We start from the raw sequence: 21,767 nt of genomic DNA, 5'->3' as shown, positions 1-21,767 counted from the left end.
GACCAGTGGGCGCGCAGCCACGGAGCTGGGGAGCACCACTTCGCCACGTGATCGGCAGCGCGCCCGGAGTGATCCGGCTGCGGGCCAGGGTCTGGGAAGGGGGTGGTGGGTCGCCGTTTCATCAGAAGCCCAAGGACGGGCACCAGAGGGCAACTTCCTACAGGAGAGCGTCCCGTTAGAATGACAGGGCTTTTGCAAAAGTCTGACACCCGTGGCACAGAGCGCCCCAGATAAGAAGGGTTTCACAGGTAGGTATAGTTTAGAAGAAATTTCCTGACTTGAATCGATTCACTACCTAAATCTAAAGGGCCTCCATGATACATATTATGCACCTTGAGATCTATAGAAAATGATCTTAGAAAAAGAAAAAAATAATGACCTTAAAGAGTTTGAATCAGAGGCTCTTCCTTTCTTCAGTTTACATGTAACTTGATCTGAACTAGCCACTTTAGGCATAAGGCTACCAGTTTTCTAATTTTAATGACCAGCAAAGTTTTAGAAAAAAATTAGAAATTGATATAGGATTGCCAACGTTTTAAACTGCCAAGAAAGACATGAAAATAAACAAATCCTGCCGTCCTCTATTACTATCCTTATATTTTTATTTTTTAAAGTACTTTTTTTAATAGCAGTAACAACGAAATGCAGGAAGGATGTAAAGGCCAGTCTTTCCCATTGGATATATTTAGCTTTCTGAAAACTCATTATGTTGAATATGGCATTTGGGAATTTCTACTCTAAGGGATATAGGCTCAGCTTCAATTTTACTAGGAATGCAAGCCTAAAACAGTAATCGGTGACAATAATCCAATACAAGCCTTTAGCTCTATAGAGAGCTTCGCCGGAGGAAGTCGTGGTGTCTGAAGAGTGATCATTAATCTTCTTCCTTCTTTTCTGATGGGCAGATCTGATAAGAGACCACTTGTGAAATCAGCTATTGGTAGGTGGTTGGCAAATAGCGTTCCTGTGCAATATTCCCTCTGCCAACTTTAAACCCTCTCTTGTTAGGTGATGAGTAGGTTGAAGATTTTTAAGCCAAGTACTGGCTAAGTTTCTCAGGTGTAGTGAGCATGCTGGAGGAGTGGGCAAAGATGAAGAGCCAACAGGTATTGCAAAATGTATGCAGGCAAAGGGTAATCCGAACCACACCGGGAAAGAGTTGGGACAAGTAAATACAGCTTTGTGGCATTAGGGTTTGGAAGCATTTTTCTTGCATAGATCTAGGAAACTGTAGTCAATAATTTCCCCTGTGGTTTAGAGGACTATTTCAGACCAGGAGAGAGGGGTTAAACTTAGTCGTGGCACACCACAGCCTTAGTAGGCAGGAGGGTGGCATCTATGAGTTTGAAAAGAGCACAGTCTTTGCCATCAGGATAGAACTGAGATGCAAGCTCAAAGGACAGCTTCAGCAGGAGACCCAGCAGTCCAGAGCTCCAGAACCTGAGAGCTGGACCCACCCTCAGACACGATCTTGCCTCACCCTCTCATTTTATGGCAACAAAGAGGGAAAGTGAAAATGGAAAATTTCAATGCTTAGTGCATCAGTCAATGCACACCAAGTTCTTTCTATTATATTTGCCATTGGGTTTCAGCTTTAATTTTATTTAATAACTCTCCTCCCCCCACCCCAAAAAAAAACAAAACCAGAAAACAGCAGTGGCTAAGCATAGTAAATTATTCTTCTTCCATAAACTGTTCTTTTTCATGGCTATTAGTGGTAGCACTGTCCATCTTTTTCCTTGCATTTAGGCTCATGTGTGCCTTCTTCAGTCATCTCTTCATTCACTCATGTATTCGTTTATTCGACAACATATTACTAAGGAAACTCCTTAAGCCAGGGTGCTGAACGTGGAAAAATAGGTGAAATATAATTTTACCCCTGAGGAGCTCATAGGCTAAAAAATATTGCTTTGGGATAAATGTATGTTAAGGTAAGTCTCTGTGTTAGGGGAGTTAAGAGGAAGACCCTGTGTGTTTAGCAGCAGAGTGGGTGGGGAATGGGGATGACCAGAGGATGATCCTATAGATGTGACCACTGGGATCCTGGAGGAGGAGTGAGAGTTAAAGGGTCATGTCAGGGAACATGGCAGGAATTGGCAAAGACGCAGAGTTCGGTAAGTACCCAAAGAATTTCCACTCTGCTGATTAAAAGTTAGGTCCTCTTTCTGGCTTAAATATTAAACAATGTTCCTTTATACATGTGTTCACATCAGCTTTCTGCTCATCCAGAAAGTTTTAAAAAGGATTGCGAATGTTTTACCTCCTTCTCAACTGAATGTATTTCAAAAATAACTCAAAGCTTGTCCTATTCTCATTGGAGATTTTGGAAGAGAAATCTTTTTTTTTTTTTTTTTTTGAGTTCTAACTTGCTTCTTGTTGAATGAAAATGATTGCAAAATTAATCTAAATAAAAATAACCAGCCTTGGGAGTCAGAACTAAAGAAGAGAACATTCTTTTGCTTGATCAGAATAGCAAGTTGGAAATACTGCTTCCAAACTGCCCAAGTCAATTTATATTTAGCCGAGTGGAGTTGTTTGCACCTGTCAGAGCCACAGACGTGTTCTGGCGCATTATGTTACCTGGGGCCCCCTGCCCCTCTTTCAGATTTGACTCACATTGACTTGCAAGGTCATGTTTTATGGGGACAGGCAGAGGAATACTTACAAAGGAACTCTACAAGCCTCTGTCTGCAGACAATGTGTCCTTAGCATGTGAGAAGATCTTGACTATTTTACACACCAAAGCTCCTAGAGCCCATTAGGGCATGTTTTCTTACGGTTGAGGGCTTTTGAGTTCCTGAGTGAGGTTGATAAATGGACCACTTGTTTGAAAGCTATGTGACTACAGAACTGATTTTATTCTACAACTTCATACTCTGTGCAGTGCTTTATGTGAGCGTGATATATTTTCTTTGGTTTCTGTTTTTTATTCTTTTTTATGATTACAGTTGACTCTTGTACAATGTGGGGGCTAGGGGCACCAACCCCCTGTGCAGTTGAAAATTGACATATAATTTTGACCCGCCAAAAACTTCACTACAATAGCCTGCTGTCAACCTGAAGTCTTACCAATAACATCAACAGTCAATTAAACATATTTTGTATGTTATATGTATTCTATGCTGTAGTTTTACAATAAAGTAAGCTGGAGAAAAGAAAATCTTAAGGAAATCATAAGGAAGAGAAAATATGTTGGCTAGGTACGGTGGCTGATGCCTATAATCCCAGCACTTTGGGAGGCCCAAAGTGGGCAGATTCATTGAGCCCAGGAGTTCAAGACCAGCCTGGACAACATGGTGAAACCCTGTATCTACAAAAAATCCAAAAATTAGCCAGGCATTTTGGCGTGCACCTGTAATCCCAGCTACTTAGGAGACTGAGGTAGGAGGATCATGTGAGCCTGGAGAGGTCAAGGCTGTAGTGAGCTGTGATGGCACCACTGCACTCCAGCTTTGGTGACAGAACAAGACCCTGTCTCAAAAAACAAAAAAAGAAAATATATTTAGTATTCATTAAGTGGAAGTGGATCATCATACAGGTGTTCATCCTGGTTGTCTTCACTTTCAGTAGGCTGAGAAGGAGAAGGAAATGAAGGGGTTGGTCTTGCCGTCTCATGAGTGGCAGAGGCAGGAGAAAATCCAAATGTAAGTGGACCTATGCAGTTCAAACCTAAGTTGTTCAAAGTCATTGTGTTAGTATTAGACACTGTGGAAAATACAGAAAAATATAAAGATGAAAATAGAATTAGTGCTACCCAATGATAACTACCAATATAATTCACTGTATTTTCTTTCAGTGTTTAGTCTGTGCATAAACATTATATTATGTGAATCATAGTGTGTATATATAGTTTAATATCTTGATTTTTATTCATGACTGTTTCTCACTTTGAGTATATTAGTATTACAGTTTTCCTGCCATATGCTTTTTAATGGCTGCATAATATTCTTTCACATAGAGAGATCATAATTTATTTAACTATTTTCTTATTGTGGGACACTTAGATTTTTCTTCCCAAATTTTCTTTATTGTAAATATGTGAGGTTGGTGCAAAAGTAATTGCTGTTTTTGCCATTAAAGGCAAGAGCAAAAACCAAAATTACTTTTGCACCAAACTAATACTTCAATAAGCATCTTCATATTTAAATTTTGTCCACATTCCTGGCTATTTCCTACAGAGTATAGATAGTCTTCAGGCTGGATGCATATTGCCAGATTTGAATAATAACCTTTTAGAAAGTTTAGTATTGACCTTTCATTCTTGCTACTGGGGAAAATTAAGTTAAATAATCTCAATAAGGTCTTGGTTTGTGGACTTGGGGAAAATTATATCTCATCTTGGAAAACAGCCATATGAGAATTTTTACGAATGAATCATTTACTGTATGCCTGGGTAAAAATAGCGGCACACCTTATCTAGTGCTTTAGCTTTGAATCTCAAAGTACACAGCCAATTTGTATTATGAATAAGGACCTCATAACCCATATTGTCGACTTAAATGGTATTAAGTGGTGGCTGGTCAGGGAGAAGGTGGAGAGGTGAGAAACCAGGGAATGCCACCTTGCCAAAGGTTTAAATACCATTAGGCAGAACCAGTATATATTTATATTCTTTGCTTATTCATCCTCTGTTCATAACTAGTGTGGTCATAAATTATATTTAAACTTGTAACTTTATATACGTATAACGCAAGGCATAGTAAAATTGCATGCAGAATTTCATGACAAGTGGCCTGCATTTTTGTGAGGAAAAAAAATATGTCAAGCTGCTTTTAGGACTGTAACTAACCACTTGGCTATTGCATGCCTTGCGCGCTAGGTCTGGGGTGTTTCTCTTGCATGCCTCTGGAATCAAATAACTGATACTGCAAGCACTTCAGAGTATGTATAAGCAATTTCAGCTTGTTCCATCCTGATATTTACAAAACTGCCTGGATCATACTCACAACCATGCAATGATATATATTTATATTAAGAAAGCAACGATTCGCTTGAAAGATGAAGGAAAACAAACTAAGTATTTATGTACATTGAGTCCTAAGTATACACCACTATGTTTTCCATCAGCCTTTGATTTTCTGTCACTCCTCTTTTTCTGTGAAATTTCGAGTCAGAAGTGAACTGACTTCATGGTTTTCCTTATGATTATTTGATATCCTCTAGGGAATCACGACTTAAAGACTGCATTCTTCCTTCTCAAAACTCATGTTAAAGATTTTTCCATGCAGAGCCACAGGCTATTTTGGAGTTTGAAATAGAGCAGTTAAAACTAGGAGGTCACACACGTTGAGATTATTCCTTCACTGCTTCTTGCCTGGCTTGTGTGCCTGAGGAGACACGCATCTCAGAGGGCAGAGGGGCAGCCGTTGTCTAATGAGGTTATTTCACCTACTATGTAATAAAATGCACAGGACAATAGCGCATTTGTTATAAAGGCTACTCGAGTTTGTTATACAATTATTCTTCACCAAAAACAACAACCTGATAACTCACTATTAGTATGAGTCTTACTTGGTAGATAGCCAGGACTATAAAATATACAAAGCCAAACTTTGCCATTATTTCCATCTAAACCTTACAGGTTGCTATAACCATATATTCAGCCTTAACAAAGATATTCGGCACCATTCCCATTTTCTTTCTGTTAATTCTTTGGTCATTTTCAAATGCAAAATCCCCCCAAGTGGGGGGTTGTTTGTCTCTTATTTTACTTGGGGCCCTTTGCTCCAAAAAGAGAACTAACTTATCCTTTCTTCCCTGAGTTTAACACTTATTCTTTTTTCTTCCTTCCTCCTTTTTAAAAGTATTCCTCCTTAGTTTATAAAATCTAGAAATTTCTCTCTTATAACTTTGTAAGATTAGTAAATAAGCAATTCTATTTGTCATTCTCCCCTCTTATAAGTCAGCATCGTTTGTCAATTTTTAAGAACAATCCCAAGACATCGTTTATGAAAAGAAGGAACCGATTGCTTAACAAGTGAGGAAGTTTCTGATTTAACTTCCTGCTGAAATTCCTAGGAAGAAAGACAAAAAGCTGAAGACTCACATAACCCTCATGCCCTAGAGATAATGAAGTATAGGGTAAGATCTCAGTCACCTAGTGGTCTTGGATGAGTATGCTGACTCTGCCTCAGTGAGCTGTGGACCTGGGGGAAATTACCTGCCAACTTTGTGCCTCTGTTTCCAGATCTGCAAAATGGCAATACTAATGCCTGCCTGTCGGGTTATTCTGAGGATTTCCTGGAACAGTATTTATGTATAATCAAGACGACTTGCTCCACAAAACCCAAGTGCAAAAACGTCACATTTCTTGATTATTCTAAATACAGTGAAATCTGGATCTTAACCCTCCACCTACTAAGGCCAGCAAGAAGCTTAATGTCAATTGCCTTATGTGGCTTATGCAGCAGGGAACAGGCCCTTTGTTCCTCGACTCTGTGGTTACAGCCCTTAGCACTGCTCCTTCTGCAGCCTAGCCTCTGCGCAGGTCAGGTCCTCACCACCCACTGGAGCTACTGCTCAAGGCAGGCTTTGGTGATGCCCACTTGGCAGTCCTGACAGGAAGCTCATGCACCCCCAGAGAGAAGACTCTTCCAGAATGTTGCACTCAAATGGGGTGTCCTACCACCTGCAGGAACTTCAGTCACACAGCTCACAGACTATGGGGATTCACCCCCTTCCTGGGGTGGATCTTTCTGTAAATCCACAGAAGTACCAGGCTGGAGGTCCCCCCACTCTTGGACAGTTCTGTCCCCTTCTTGGGAGGGCCCAGAATTCCCAAACGCTTTATGGAAGCAGTTTCTCCAGAGGCTCCTGGGACGTGAAGGAGCTGTTAGCACCACTTTGGGGCTCAAAGAGCCAAGACCTTGGAAAACAAAGACTTGCCTTTCCCTCCAGTGTAAGATGTTGGGGTATATGAGAATGAAGCACAAATTTACATGCTGACACATTTGTAAACTATCAAGTGCATGGTGACTATTCCAAGGGCATCACCAGTTTGCCAAATTCCCCCTGTGAAACAGTTTTACTACAGGAAACACAAGAAAATTTTAAAAACATCTGGGATTGCAGGAAGACATGGTCTATGGATTATGGAAAACCACACACAGAGGTAAGATGAAAAGTTAGGAAGACAAGATACAAAGAGAGATGCGATAAGAATGGATGGCAAAAAAAATGCAATCAAAGAATTAAAATCCCTCATGGGGGTGGAAAGAAGCAAAATTGACAGTGTAGAAAATGGAAATGTTGTTTTGGAAGTGAACCTTGAGAGGTCTTTTACAGGAAAAGAGCATAGAGTTAGACATGATAAGCTAACATAAATAGTTAACTAAGAAAAGTGATAGATTCTGATAAATATAAAGAATGGGAATTCTGTTTAAGACTTAACAGTATTATTAATCAAGAAACCAGAACAACAGAAATAAGTGATAATGACTTTATTGAAGAAAACATTTTCAGGCTGGAAAAAGACTGGAGTACATAGATAGACTGGGCTCACAAATTCCAGATAAAATCAATTTTAAAACACCCACACCTAGACACATACTGACAACATTTTTTAGTTACAAAGACCAAAAAAAACAGAAGTGCTAAAAGTATCCACACAGGAAATACCACCCCTAACCCCAAACAAGTTTTTGATGAAAGAACAAATACCAGACTGCCTTCTGACCTCTTTGTACTACTACAGTCGGGAAAACAATGGAGAAGCATCTAAAAGCATTTCATATTCAGCCAGTCGACTTTCATGTGTAAATGACCTTGCTTCCTAATACCCCCTAGTTTTATTACCATAAAACAGCAATGAGACTGATTAGTACTCAAAAGAGTAGTTATTGTATCTTATCCACCGTGGTAATTTAGTTTCTTGATGAGATTCTAAAGTTGTATGTAAATGCCAATTTTATGCCTCCCCATATCTCTGTGTGTTTTAACTTTGGTTGTAACGATCCTCTAATCTGGCAGTGGTAGTGTTATTTGCTGCTGAGAAAAGAGGTCTGTCTCCCAATGACTTCTTTAACCCCATCTCCCTCTCCAAGGGTGGTCCTATTGTTTGCCTTGCCCCTGGGAATTTCTACTTTGTGGGCGTAGTGTTTGCTCAGGTGGAAGAGCTCCACATAGCAAATCTTTGTCCCTTAATTTCACTCCAAATGCCAAGACTTTGATTTATGAATTATATTGAAAAACTGGTGATTATTAGAGTTAAAAGGCCTCTTACATCTTCTAGGCTAGCATCCTTGGTTTACAGGTGAAAAAACAGACCCAGAAAAGAGCCATCACTTGTCTAGAGTCACAGATTCAGATACCGTTCGTGTTAGGACCAGCTCGGCTCCTGGTTTTTCTGCATCCCTTACCAGGCTGACACTGATGGACAAGATCTATTGGCAGGCCCAAGTGATCCCATCTTCACCACGATGAAGAAGTTTGTGAGTGGCAGGGCCCGAAGCATGTGGAATGGCCAAAGGCAAGCTAATGCCCGGTAATCAAAAAGTCAGTGAATTTCCAACAATAAGCAGAGGCACACCTTCAACATAGCACCTCCGCGACATGGAAAACTCAAGGTATTCATTATAGAAAAGTCCAAGGATACAGAAGACATGCTTTAGCCAGTTTTTCAAAGTTCTTAGAAATTTTGACTTTGGGCAGGGGCACAGTGACTCACCCCTGTAATCCCACCTACTCAGGAGGTTGAGAAGTTCAAGACCAGCCTGGGATGTTTAGTGAGACCCTGTCTCAAAACAAACAAACAAACAAAAAGAAAGAAAGAAAAGTTTGACTTTTAAGGGCTCTAGTAACAAAAACTTCCTTTCTAAGCAAGCAGACTTGGCTCATGACACCTGACATCCTTTCATCAAACACTGGTCCAAATTCAAGGGGCAAAATCATCTCCTGCATTTGTAGATTTCATAGCTTCTCTCCTTAGGGAAGTCATAACTCTTAGGTTGCAAAAGAGAGAAGCCCTGCTCCAACTAGCCTAATCAAACAAACCAGAAGAAGAAATGAATTGGTTCATAACCAAATACCAGGAAGGCAGGGGCGGAATTGGGCCTAGGATTAACTTCTGCATATCCCAAGGAGCATGGCTGCTCACATCTCTGGGCCAACATCAACCCCACTTAAACAGCAGAGAAGAAAGAGGGCATCTTCCACCTGTCGTCAGTGTACAGAATTCCCAGGGGGGACACTGATGGCTGCATAACTGTGGACAAAGGGATGACCCAGCCTGGTTCCATGCTCACCACTCTGTTGAGGAACATTTTCTGTCAGTAAATTAAGGAGAATGAGCAGGAAATGGGCACAGGGCAGATCTACACGGTAGCCACTACATTATCCATAGCCAGTGTTGGTTAGTACGGAGTTTATTATCCACCTGTTGTTATTGCCAAATACGTGTTTCCAAGAACGGAGAAAAGAAATTAATAATTCCCCTACATTGCCTTTACCTTGGCCATGACCAAGCCCGCTTCTGGAAGGTACAGGACACTCTCCAAGCTGCCTCCTGCTCAGGAAAGACTGCCAGAGAGCACGAGGGCTTCGGAACCTGCATGGGGAAGCAGGTGTCCGCTGGGCTTTGTGGAGACTTTCTCCTCTCTCTTGGAGCTCTTTTGTATTAGTCCGTTTTCATTCTGCTGATAAAAACCTACCCGACACTGCGTAATGTATAAAGAAAAAGAGGGTTAATGGACTCACAGCACGGTTTTATGTGGCTTGGGAGGCCTCACAATCACGGCGGGAGGCAAAAGGCATGTCTTACATGGCAGCAGACAAGAGAGAATGAGAGCCAAGCAAAAGGGGAAACCTCTTATAGAAACATCAGATCTCCTTACACTTCTTCACTACCACCAGAACGGTATGGGGGAAACCATCCCCGTGATTCAGTTATCTCCCACCGGGTCCCTCCCACAACACGTGGGAATTATGGAAGCTACAATTCAAAATGAGATTTAGGTGGGGACACAGCCAAACCATGTCACCTTTCCAGGGGTCTCGATGGTCTCTCTCCCTTCCCCTAGATAAGATAGCAGTAAGGAGGGCAGGATGGTGTGTTCAGGGCTTAGAAAACAAGTTCACTTGGTACCAGGTGAGAACAAACTCATTGTCGGGTCATTACTGGTGAGGAGACACTCAAGTTCAAGTCTCCAAGATGATGCCTCCTGATGTACTGGGCACGCTGTGGGAATGTGCATCAGCCTTGGAAGGTGTGGCTGTGAGCAGTGTCAGCAACCCAGGTGAGACGTTGTCTCTGCCATCGACAAAGTAGCTAGTGCCTTTTGAGCAAAGCAGGAGCCATGACCTCCACGGGTGAAAACCCTCTGGTCAGCTCATTACTATTTGTTTATGTGCCACAGCCTCAATCTAAACAGTAAGGACTATTACTTTTTGAGTATTCTTTCTGCAAAACACTTTACATACTTGACACCAATATCCTGAAAGGGAGGTATTTTTGTTTAACCCCCTTTCATAGGTAAGAAAAGTGAAACTCAGAGAAGTTAAGTAACTCACCTAAGATCACACAGCAGTGAGTAGCAGAATCTTGATTCGAAGTAAGATCTGACCCCAAAGTTTAGGCTGTTTATACCACATGAGGCTGCAGCTCTCAGTGAGCAGATGAAAGAGGGTGATGGTCTCACTGTGGGGACACCTTGGCTTTCTTCCCCAGTCTGCTAGATTGAATTACAGGGCCTTCACTGGGCCTCAGAAGAATAAATTTGGGATTTTGAAAACATAGCCCTTAATTCAGTTTGACTGCCAGGACAACCATCTCATTCACAGGCGGGAGGTAAAGAGAGGATGATTAGGTTACTCGTGGTGGCTACAGCTCTGGCTGGAGGAGGGGAGGTTTACAGCCTCCCCGAATGGCTGCTGCAGGGCAGGTAGGAAGGAAGTCTGGGGAGGTAGAGAAGAAAACCATGAGAGGGGACACTTGGGGAGGCAGGTTTCTGAGGTTTGTGTGGGGTGCAAGGGAAAGGCCACACAATGGATGAACAGATGTCAAATATCTCTGTTTGCAGGAGGAAGCCACACATGGAAAAAAATTCTACCCTAAACAGTTCTCAAGTACACCCACATCCTGAAACAGCATGGAAAATAAATTAACAAATAGCCTGCTATAAACACAGTGGAGGTGGGAAATTCTACGGTAAACCAGAAAGGAATTCATTTTATTCAAAACTGCTTTGAGAAGGTTGTCTAGGGTGGGTGAATACTTTGAGGCCAGGGCAGCTAGACATCACTGACATCTCTGGCTTTGTCACACCTGGGGGCCCAGAGCTCAATGTGCAGAGAGTGTGTCACACTTGGGTCCATGGTTTGTGGGAGTTGGGAGGAGTGCAGGCTCCTGAGTGGCTGAGCCCTGTCTTCTTATCTGCAGGGCCCCCAGCCAGGACTGGCACTTGTCACATGGCATGTGAAGCAAGTGACTCTTGCAAGGAGAGAGTGTGATCAGGAGGGGGGGAAAGTTTGTCATCTTGGCTGTGAATCCTATGTCCCACTGACCTTTGTGCCTTGAGAACTCCCTAGATCTCAAAATAGAGTATTTCCTCCCGCGGCGGATCATACCAGCCTCAACGACATCTTGCCAAAACAAAAATTAACTTTAATTTGAATTTACACTAATTTAAAACGTGAATATGTGTCATCTGGCATTTTTATAAACAAGATGATATGTTGCAGAAACAAGTAATGAAAATTTCAAGGCTTCCCAGATCACTGGAAGGTCATGAGTTTAGATTTTTTGTTTGTTTGTTTGTTTTTTGATAGATTCCCACTCTGTCACCCAGGCTGGAGTGCAGTGGCATGATCTCAGCTCACTGCAACCTCTGCCTCCCAGGTTCAAGCGATTCTCATGCCTCAGCATCCCGAGTTGCTGGGATTACAGGTGCCCACCACCACATACGGCTATTTTTTTTTTTTTTTTTTTGAGATAGAGTCTTGCTTTGTTGCCCAGGCTGGAGTGCAGTGGAGCGATCTCGGCTCACTGCAAGCTCCATCTCCCGGGTTCACGGCATTCTCCTGCCTCAGCCGCCCGACTAGCTGGGACTACAGGCGCCCGCCACCACGGCTGGCTAATTTTTTGTATTTTTAGTAAAGACGGGGTTTCACCGTGTTAGCCAGGATGGTCATCCAGCTAATTTTTGTATTTTTAGTAGACATGGGGTTTCGCCATGTTGGCCAGACTGGTCTCGAATTCCTGACCTCAGGTGATCCACCCGATTCGGCCTCCCAAAGTGCTGGGATTACAGGCACGTAATAAACTGCGTCCTGCCGAGTTTAGGGTTCTATAGGGATTGTGGAAAAACCTCCATTGGGACAAATGTGCCTAGTGCCTTTGTGGCCACTTCCAGCTACAGAACAGTGAGTCAGAAGACTCTACACTTGTGCCACTCACTGGCAGAGATGCCCACCTCTCCTTCTCCCAGGGGAAGCAGGACATGGGTCGTGGCCACCTTCCTTACAGTGCACAAGGGCCTCAAGATTTCCTAATTCTCTCTATCTGGCAAATATTTAAAGACCTTTTTATTTTTTTGAGACGGAGTCTTGCTCTGTCACCCAGGCTGGAGTGCAGTGGTGCGATCTCGGCTCACTGCAAACTCCGCCTCCTGGGTTCACGGCACTCTCCTGCCTCAGCCTCCCAGGTAGCTGGTACTACAGGCACCCGCTACCACACCCAACTAATTTTTTGTATTTTCAGTAGAGATGGGGTTTCATCGTGTTAGCCAGGATGGTGCCGATCTCCTGACCTCGTGATCCGCCTGCCTCGGCCTCCCAAAGTGCTGGGATTTCAGGCATGAGCCACCGCGCCCGGCCCTAAAGACCTTTATCAGTGTATTTAATACCTATTTGTTTAAACAACACTTTTGATTAAGAGATGACCAAAATCAGATACAGGATAACCCAGGAAAAATATTGTTTCTAGAGAAACATTGGAGAAAAGGTGTGATCATGTAAAGAAACAGGGAAAAACAACAAGCCAAGAAAGCTATTGTTCTCCAAAGTGCTTGAGTAGAACGTTATTCTTGAGAGAAGGTCATCACAAAAGTATTCTGGGATCAAAACCAGGCTCATTCTATCGTTGATGGGCATTTGGGTTGATTCCATGTCCTTGCTGTTGTGAATAGTGCTGCAATGAACATAGGCGTGCATGTATCTGTGTAAGAGAATGATATATGTTCCTTTGGGTATATACCCAGTAATGAGAATGCTGAGTCAAATGGTATTTCTGGTTCTAGAGCTTTGGTATGTATACACCATGGAATACTATGCAGCCATAGAAAGGAATGAGATCATGTCCTTTGCAGGGACATGGATGAAGCTGGAAGCCATTATCCTCAGCAGACTAATGCAGGGACAGAAAACCAAAAACCACTTATAAGTGGGAGCTGAACAATGAGAACACATGGACACAGGAAGGGGAACAGCACACTGGAGCCTGTCGGGGGATGTGCTGGTGGGAGGGAGAGCATTAGGGAAAATAGCGAATGTATGCTGGGCTTAATACCTAGGTGATGGGTGGATCGGTGCAGCAAACCACCATGGCACATGTTTACTCATGTAACAAACCTGCACATGTACCCTAGAACTAAAAATTAAACTTAAAATTTTTTTTAAAAACAGGCTCAGAGGAATCCTGTATTGTGGGACTCTGGCTAGCTTTATTTAACCTGGCACTTCACAAACTGACCCAAGATCTCATGGTTCTTGCAATGCTGCATTTTAGTGTATGGAAATGTGGGAAAGAGATCAGAATGAATATAGATGAGTGTCTTATTCCCATTTAGGCTGCTATAACAAAATACTATCCACAGAGTGGCTTGTAAATTACACACACATCTATTGCTCACAGTTCTGGAGGCTGGAAATTCCAAGATCAAGGTGCAGGCAGCTTTGGCGTCTCGGGAAGTTTTGCTTCCTCGTAGACAGTGCCATCTTGCTGTGTCCTCGTGTGGTTGAAGGGGCAAAGGAGCTCTCTCTGGCCTCTTGTATGGACACTAATCTCACTCATGAGGGTTCTGCTCTCCCATAACCTAATTACCACCTCTTGGCCCTAACTCCTAATACCATCACCTTGGGGGCTAAGACTTCCACATATGAGTTTTGGGGGCATGCAAAAATTCAGATCATAGCAGTGAGCATGAGCGAAATTTTAGGAAGGAAATCCTAACAGAATTGGGAAATACATTATGCATGATTCAATTCTGTGCAATCTTAGGCCTTGAGATATCAAGGAGAGAAACTAACAGATTATGTGCTGAGCAATTTTTTTTCTATAGCAGGACAGGCAAAAGAATGCCTTCTTCCACCCAAGCACTGAGCCAAACCACAGTAGAAGAAACAGAATCAAATGAGAGAGATTCAACTGACCAGTTCAAGGCTTATCAGAAAGGAACCAAGACATACCAAAATAGGCCATTCTTGCACAAACACAGACACACAGGGACAAGGCACAAGTGCATCTCTTACACCAGCACAGGTGCTAGCAAGAAACCCATTCATATGAACACTTTATGCAGATTTTAAAGGGAAAACTCTTCTTTTAAACATAAAGGATTTTTATCTTTGTAGTATGCACATTTATTCACTCATTGGTTTGATGCAATTTACGTGCCAGATGCTTGGTCAGGGCTGAGGATGTGGAGTGGACAAGCCAGGATTGCTGCAGTGATGTGCTCACCACTGGAGAGAGGAATGACTGTCAACAAATCACTACAGGCCCATATGTTAAGTTCTTTAATAGTACGATGACTGGAACTACTGGAGGAACCCAAAATGCGGTCACCCAAACGTATCATGTCCATTTTGATCCCACAGCAATTAAGCCTTGCTTTCACAGCTGCTGAAGCAGACCAACAGATGGTTGTTTAATTGTTTATAAAACCAAACATTAACTACTGGGCTTGGCAACATACCTCTTCTCCTGAAGCCTCTCAAAGCAGATATCAGACAACAGTCTGGAAGATGCTGAGAAACATCAAAAGAGCAAAGGTCAAATCTTGGAATTCAGATCTGTCAGTGACCCGCCTTGTAACTTCTGTCAAACTGCAATATGGTGAGATTATTCACGTTTCACAGCAGTGTTGCATCGAATGACTAATGGCCTTCAGTTGGTTACTGTGTAGATGGTAAAATGGAAAGCTGTTCAAAAGACCCCTTTCTAGCAAAGATGCGTCTCTGCCAAGTCACATATGTTGGCCAGAGGTCTGTTTAGGGAACTTGGCCCTCTTCAGAAAAATACAGTCTCCTTGTTCCTGGCCACATTTTAATGTTGCCCTACCTTTTAGCTTATAAAGCTTCAGGCTGTCTGTACAAATGCTGTCCGTTTTAATAGAGTGCTAATTGCAGTAATGGGCAGGGCACTTATGTCTGTAATCACCACATCAACGCCACTTGGCTTAATCCTTGAAAATGGACAACAAGCTATTACTAAGCCATAAAAGTCGCAAATTGTGTGTGCTGACCTAGAGACACCTCCAATCAATGAGAAGCAGCCTGAGAGCCACCAAAGGCTCTTCAATGTCCAGCTGTCACCAACATTCCCCAAGAACTTCAAAGATTTTAAAGGCCACCATTTCCACGCACATGTCTCTTGGCATTGCTGCTGTTTACACTACGTGGAAGCTGGACACTCAGCCTGTTTCGGGGGGACCCAGGCTAAAGGTTCTGCCCTAGGTGTGGTAAGTATCTATTGATGCGTAGTGTGAACACAGCGTTTGTAGCTTCCCCATCCTCTGCGTGGGGAATGGATAGCTCCGATTGCAATCTTCCTTCCCCAACAGCCTCTTCCTTATCCTCCTGGGTTCAACTTCAACGTCACATGCCCAGACTTTCAGGCTCCAGGACTTATACCAGCACCCACTCTCCCTCCTGGTTCCCAGGCCTTCGGCCTTAGACTGGGAGTTATAGGATTGGCTCTCCTAGTAAAGGGTAAGATAGATATATTCTTTTATATATAATGTATAACACAATGGCTGTCTGTCTGCATGGGTTCTGAATATTCTGATTCAACCAACCATGGATCAAAAATATTCAAAAAATAGAAAAATGACAATACAACAATACAAATAATACAAATTAAAAACACAGTATAACAACCATTTACATAGCGTTTACATTGTATTAGGTGTTAGAAGTAATCTAGAGATGATTTAAAATATAGAAGAGAATGTGTATAGGTTGTATACAAATACTGCATCGTTTTAATGGACTTGAGCATCTGAGGATCTTGGTATCTGTGGGGATCCTGGAACCAATCCCCCGTGAGTACCTAGGGATGGCATGACTATGTATGATATATCTTTGTAAAGGGTTTAGCCAGATAGTGGGAGCCCTCATTTCATTACCAAACAATTTGAAGTTGATCTGGTCAGTGGAAAGTTTCTGGAAGAGTATTGCATGATTAGAATTTTGTTTGTTTTACACACACCACACATGCACACGCACACACACACACACAAGATTGACCAATCTGTGTGGAAGGAAGTAGATTAGAAGAACACAGGATTAGAAAGCTTGCTTGATAACAGGTCACAAATGTTGCCAAGTGTGTAGTCAAAAAAATCTGGACTTACTTTCTAGACCAAATGTCCAGAACTTAAAAGTTTTCAGAGGTTGCATAAGTAGCAAATGTGTGAAGTCTCTGAATGTGATTGCCCTGTTTAAATTTAGAATATCAGAATGCTGCATTTTTCCAACCAACCAGTCACATCAGTGGCTGACAACTGCTCTGTGAGCTTGATCCTTGCTGTAGGAAATGGGGAGCCATAGACGACTCTTGGGGAGGGGAAATTGTAGCAGATGCTGTTGGTGTTCTCTGCCCAGATCCATTGGTCCACTCTTAGAGTTGCCTGCAGACAAGTCCCCTTGAGCTGGTATCTTCCAGCATCTCTGCCTGACAGCATTCTCTGGGCTGGCCACCTAGAGACTGGCTAGAAGTGCCAGGACATTACAGCATTGGGAGCATCCTCAACCAGTGAAGGACAGAAGCTGCTAGATAAACACCCCAGCCTTCTGGCTCCATGATAGGTCATTGCTGAGGTTTACGCAGTTTTTTGAGGCGTCCTGGAAGAATTGAGCCTCAGTTGCTCACAGCAGCATTTTTGTCATAAATGCAACTTTATTAGCTGTCTTAGGTGGGGTCACCTGAAAAATAGATCCTGACATATGCAGTTGCCTGCAAGTTTATTAGGGAATTCCTTTGAGACCAACACCTATGAAGAAGAAAGTAGGACGGGTAGAAGGTAGTCCTTGAACTGTGGTGCCCTTAAAGCTTCAGAGGATCCCACGGGAAGCTCTAGTGCTGGGATAGTCCTTCAGAGTTGACCTATTGAGGCCAAGGTGGGGTCAGGGCTTTGTATCCTCTATTGATTAGTCAGTGGATGTGGATGCCCCAGGTTGGGATCTGGGTTAAGGCTGTTCTCTGCTGCTGAGCACAGTTCCTGGTTCGAGACTCAGCTAAAAGCCATCAACCAGCAACACTCCGAACAGCTGCGAGAGTGAGGACCTCAGTCCTGAGGGGGAATCTCGGCAGTGTACCATGCCATTGGCCTCCGTCTCTTCCCTGTCTTCCTTCTTTAACCCCTCTCTATCCTAGGGGTCATCTTCCAAATGAACTACCTACACCCAAATTCTTGTTTCAGGGTTACTTCTGGGGAAACTCAAACAAAGGCAGGAATGGCATGATCTGCACTTTTGTCTCTCCATGTAGCAAAGCTGCACCTGTATTCCCTGAAGTTGAAAAAAAGAGCCAACTAGAAAATAAATTAGGATAACAACAAAAAAAAACAAAAAAAGAGAGTAGACACCAATATGGTAGCAGTATATACAGTAGATCAGACGATTGACAGACTGACCAAATAGACCAGAGAAAAGATGTTGCCAGTTGTCCAGGGACATGGGATTAAATTAAAAGGATGCCCAGGGGAAAACAAGAAATGAGACAGAGGTGAAATTCCCATTAATGGAAGTAATGTAGGCAAAAGTGGGGAATTGTATGCAGGTGAGAGAGGTTAATATGGTTTAGAAATTTGGCCCCTTAAAGTCATGGTGTGCTGTCAAGTAGAGCTTCCCTCGGCCAGGTGGATATTATACCAATTTACAAATTACGTATATGGAAGTGGTAGGTTGATATGATAGAAGAGATTATAAAAAATTGTTAGTGTAATCCCAGCACTTTGGGAGGCCAAGGCGGGTGGATCACCTGAGGTCAGGAGTTTGAGACCAGCCTGGATAACATGGCAAAACCCTGTCTCTCTACTAAAAATACAAAAATTAGCTGGGTGTGGTTGCACGCACTTGTAATCTCAGCTACTCAGGAGGCTGAGGCAGGAGAATCACTTGAACTTGGGAGGTGGAGGTTTCAGTGAGCCGAGAATGCGCCATTGCTCTGTAGCCTGGGCAACAAGAGTCAAACTACGTGTCAGAGAAAAAAAAATTGTTATGGGAGAGAGGACGGAAATGGAGACATCAACTAACAATCTCCGAGCATCTACAATGTACCAGATATCATGCTAGGCTGGGGACAGGTCTTTAGAAAAGATCAACATTTACAGGATTTTTTTTTTTTTTTAAAGGAGGCAGACAATTGAGAAGAGCAATCAGCAATGGCAAATCACAAATCCACCAGCTACGACCTTTCTATCCTCTTAAAGCTTTAGAGGATCCCACGGGAAGCTCTGGTGCTGGGATAGTCCTTCAGAGTTGACCTATTGAGACCAAGGTGGGGTCAGGGCTTTATATCCTCTATTGATTAGTCAGTGGATGTGGATGCCCCAGGTTGGGATCTGGGTTAAGGCTGTTCTCTGCTGCTGAGCACAGTTCCTGGTTCGAGACTCAGCTAAAAGCCATCAACCAGCAACACTCCCAACAGCTGGGAGAGTGAGGGCCTCAGTCCTGAGGGGGAATCTCGGCAGTGCACCATACCATTGGCCTCCGTCTCTTCCCTGTCTTCCTTCTTTAACCCCTCTCTATCCTAGGAGCCATCTTCCACATGGTCTGCCCACTGCAGACATCACTAATTGATCAGTTTTCTCCACAGAGCTTGGACTTGCCTCAAAATCCTTCTCCACATCGTGCTCTAGGAAGTGATTCTAAATCATGAGATTTAGTCCTTGAGAGAAAAACTCTGCTATTCTATATTATGGAAGCCAAGAGAAGAAAGGCTTGCACAGAGAGAGTGTGTGGGAGCCATTTTCAATATAAGAGACACAGACGCCTCTCTCTCTCTTTCCCGATTTTTAAATTTTTTTAAACAAAGCCTGTAAAAAGCACACTGGGGGCCAGATGCGGTGGCTCACGCCTGTAATCCCAGCACTTTGGGAGGCCAAGGCGGGTGGATCACTTGAGGTCAGGAGTTCAAGACCAGCCTGGCCAACATGGTGAAACTCTTCTCTAATAAAAATACAATAATCAGCCGGGTGTGGTGTCACGCCTGTAATCTCAACTACTCGGAAGGCTGAGGCAGGAGAGTCGCTTGAAACAGGGAGGCAGAGGTTGCAGTGAGCCAAGATTGTGCCACTGCACTCCAGCCTGGGTGACAGAGTGAGACTCCGTCTCAAAAAAAAAAAAAAAAAAAAACCAACCAAACAAACAAAAAAGCGCACTGGGCTAAATCAACAAGGGGTCTTGTGGAGCAGGGAAAGTTTTGACGAGAAGGAGCAGCAGCAGGGCAGCAGTCAAAGTGCACAGTTGCAAGCAGAGGCTGACATCCAGATACCTGCTGAAGGGAGCACTGAACCAGTATTTTTTTTTTTTTAAGATGAGGTCTCGCTCTTGTTGCCCAGGCTGGAGTGCAGTGGCACAATCTTGGTTCACTGCAACCTCTGCCTCCCAGGTGCAAGCAATTCTCCTGCCTCAGCCTCCCAGGTAGCTGAGATTACAGGCGTGCGCCACCACACCTGGCTAATTTTTGTATTTTTAGTAGAGACAGGGTTTTGCCATATTGGCCAGGCTGGTCTCGAACTCCTGACCTCAGGTGATCCACCTGCCACGGCCTCCCAAAGTGCTAGGATTACAGGCATGAGCCACCACACCTGGCCAAGCCTGGAAGTTTTAAGCTGTAATTGGTGAGTTCCTTGTAGCACACTGTGGTGCTATAATCCATATCCTGAGAAATAAAACAATTAGATTTTGGGAGGCAGTTCACAATTACATTCTCTCTGTGGATAAAATTTTATTTAATTTTCCAAACCTGTTTTAAGGACACAATGATCACTGAGTTTCTAAGATATATTAGATTGGCCCAGATGCAGCAGGAATTTTGTTTGCATATTCCACAGGTGCATTTGGTAGACATTGGAAAAGCTTGACAAAAAAAAAAGAAAAATTCCCTAACTGCAAGCATTTGTCAGCCTAGAACAAGGTCTTCTGCTTTCCATATTCATGACGTTTGACATCAGACACATCAGATAAAACCAGAGATGGCTGGGCGGGCCGAAGGAAACGAGCCCAGCAAGGGGTCAGCCCCAGGAATCATCCCAGTCTGGCTCTAACTTGGGTTTGACCTTGGCAAGTTGCTGGACTTTGGTGGTCTTTTGTTTCCTCATCTGGAAAATGATAGTCCCAGCCCCGGGCGCTGTGGTTGAGAGCAAGTCTGTGATTCATCTATAGCCAATCCATCTTTACCCCCAAATTCATCAGACTGAGTCCTCATCAATAATTTATATCCACCTGGAGGTCAGCTCTGCATAGAATCAAGTTTCTCTTCTTGTTCTGCTTCCAGTGGAATTAAAAGTCCCTTGGCCCCTGCCTTCTAATGACACCATCCAAAGTCTGTAAGTTTTAGAGGTTGCAGTTGATGACACCTAAGGTGCTTTCAAAGCCCAGCATTTCTAGGAAAGGGAGCATCAATATTAATTAAGTGCTGGCAGCTCTCAGGATTCCTTAGTATTCTAAAAAATGTGCAAGCTCTCTGGTCCTGTGTGCCCCTGAGGAATTTGCATATACCTGCAGATCTGGTTACTATATCAATTGGGCCACATCCAAAGGCCACAACACTCTCCTTCCTGCATTTTAAGTGTGTTCTTACTGAAAATTCTGAAGACTACCTAAAGAATTAAGCAAAATCCTGGCCAAAACCATTTAAAGTCAAGGGGTTAACTTGAAAAACGTAACAGTTATGACTGTCCCTAAATGATAAACCAGAGATCAGTGCTGGGTCATACATTTCTTCAAATGTTGTCTCTTAAATAGCTGCAGAAGGACAGACAGTAAGGCAAGGGAGAAACATCTAGACTCCATCCAGAGGCGAGCTTCCTTCAGAGCTGATTCCTTAGCCCAGGGATGCATACGCCCCTTGGCTCTTGGGATCCCAGACTTGTCATCAGCTCCTCTGCTCTTCCTACTCTTATTTCCAGGGTCTGCTTTCTCTGTTCCTTTCTCAAAGGGTGGTAGCCCTCCAAATTCGCTCATCACCCTCTTCTTTCATCATTTTATTTATTATTCCAAGGCTCTTCCCTTTTCTGGACTTAAAAATGCCTCTGTTGCTGATGAGAAGCATACGTCGTCCCCAGAAGCTCATACACTGGTGGAAAAAGCAGGAGTCCATGTGCCTCCCACCCAGCACATGCTCCTGTAGTCTGAAGCCACGTGAATAGCACCACTGACCACTCTGTTGCCTGAGCTGCAAACCCGGTTCCACCGCAGATTTCTTCCCTCTCACCCCTAGAAGGTGACCACGTCCTTTTCAAGCCACCTCCCTTCTCCCCACTGCCACTTTCTCTCCATCTCAACTGCTGCTGCCTTAATTTGGTGCTTTTATCCTCTCTCACCTG

The 21,767-nt window shown here is 43.4% G+C and overlaps 1 long non-coding RNA gene across 2 annotated transcripts; it reads left to right on the top strand.

Annotated features, from left to right (window-relative positions):
* Positions 1-56: 56 nt before the first annotated feature.
* Positions 57-16,094, top strand: LOC129487655 (uncharacterized). Of its 2 annotated transcripts, XR_008659411.2 has the most exons (6): positions 57-248; positions 1,750-1,931; positions 2,949-3,101; positions 3,568-3,644; positions 14,274-15,674; positions 15,777-16,094. It is a non-coding gene; the product is annotated as an uncharacterized lncRNA (long non-coding RNA). The 2 variants fall into 2 exon arrangements; XR_008659409.2 differs by having other exon boundaries at positions 14,277-16,094.
* The last annotated feature ends 5,673 nt before the right edge of the window (positions 16,095-21,767 follow it).

This window comes from Symphalangus syndactylus, chromosome 1 (assembly GCF_028878055.3).
Source record: "Symphalangus syndactylus isolate Jambi chromosome 1, NHGRI_mSymSyn1-v2.1_pri, whole genome shotgun sequence".
Lineage (NCBI taxonomy): Eukaryota > Metazoa > Chordata > Mammalia > Primates > Hylobatidae > Symphalangus > Symphalangus syndactylus.
This window is presented reverse-complemented; position numbering and strand designations above follow the sequence as displayed.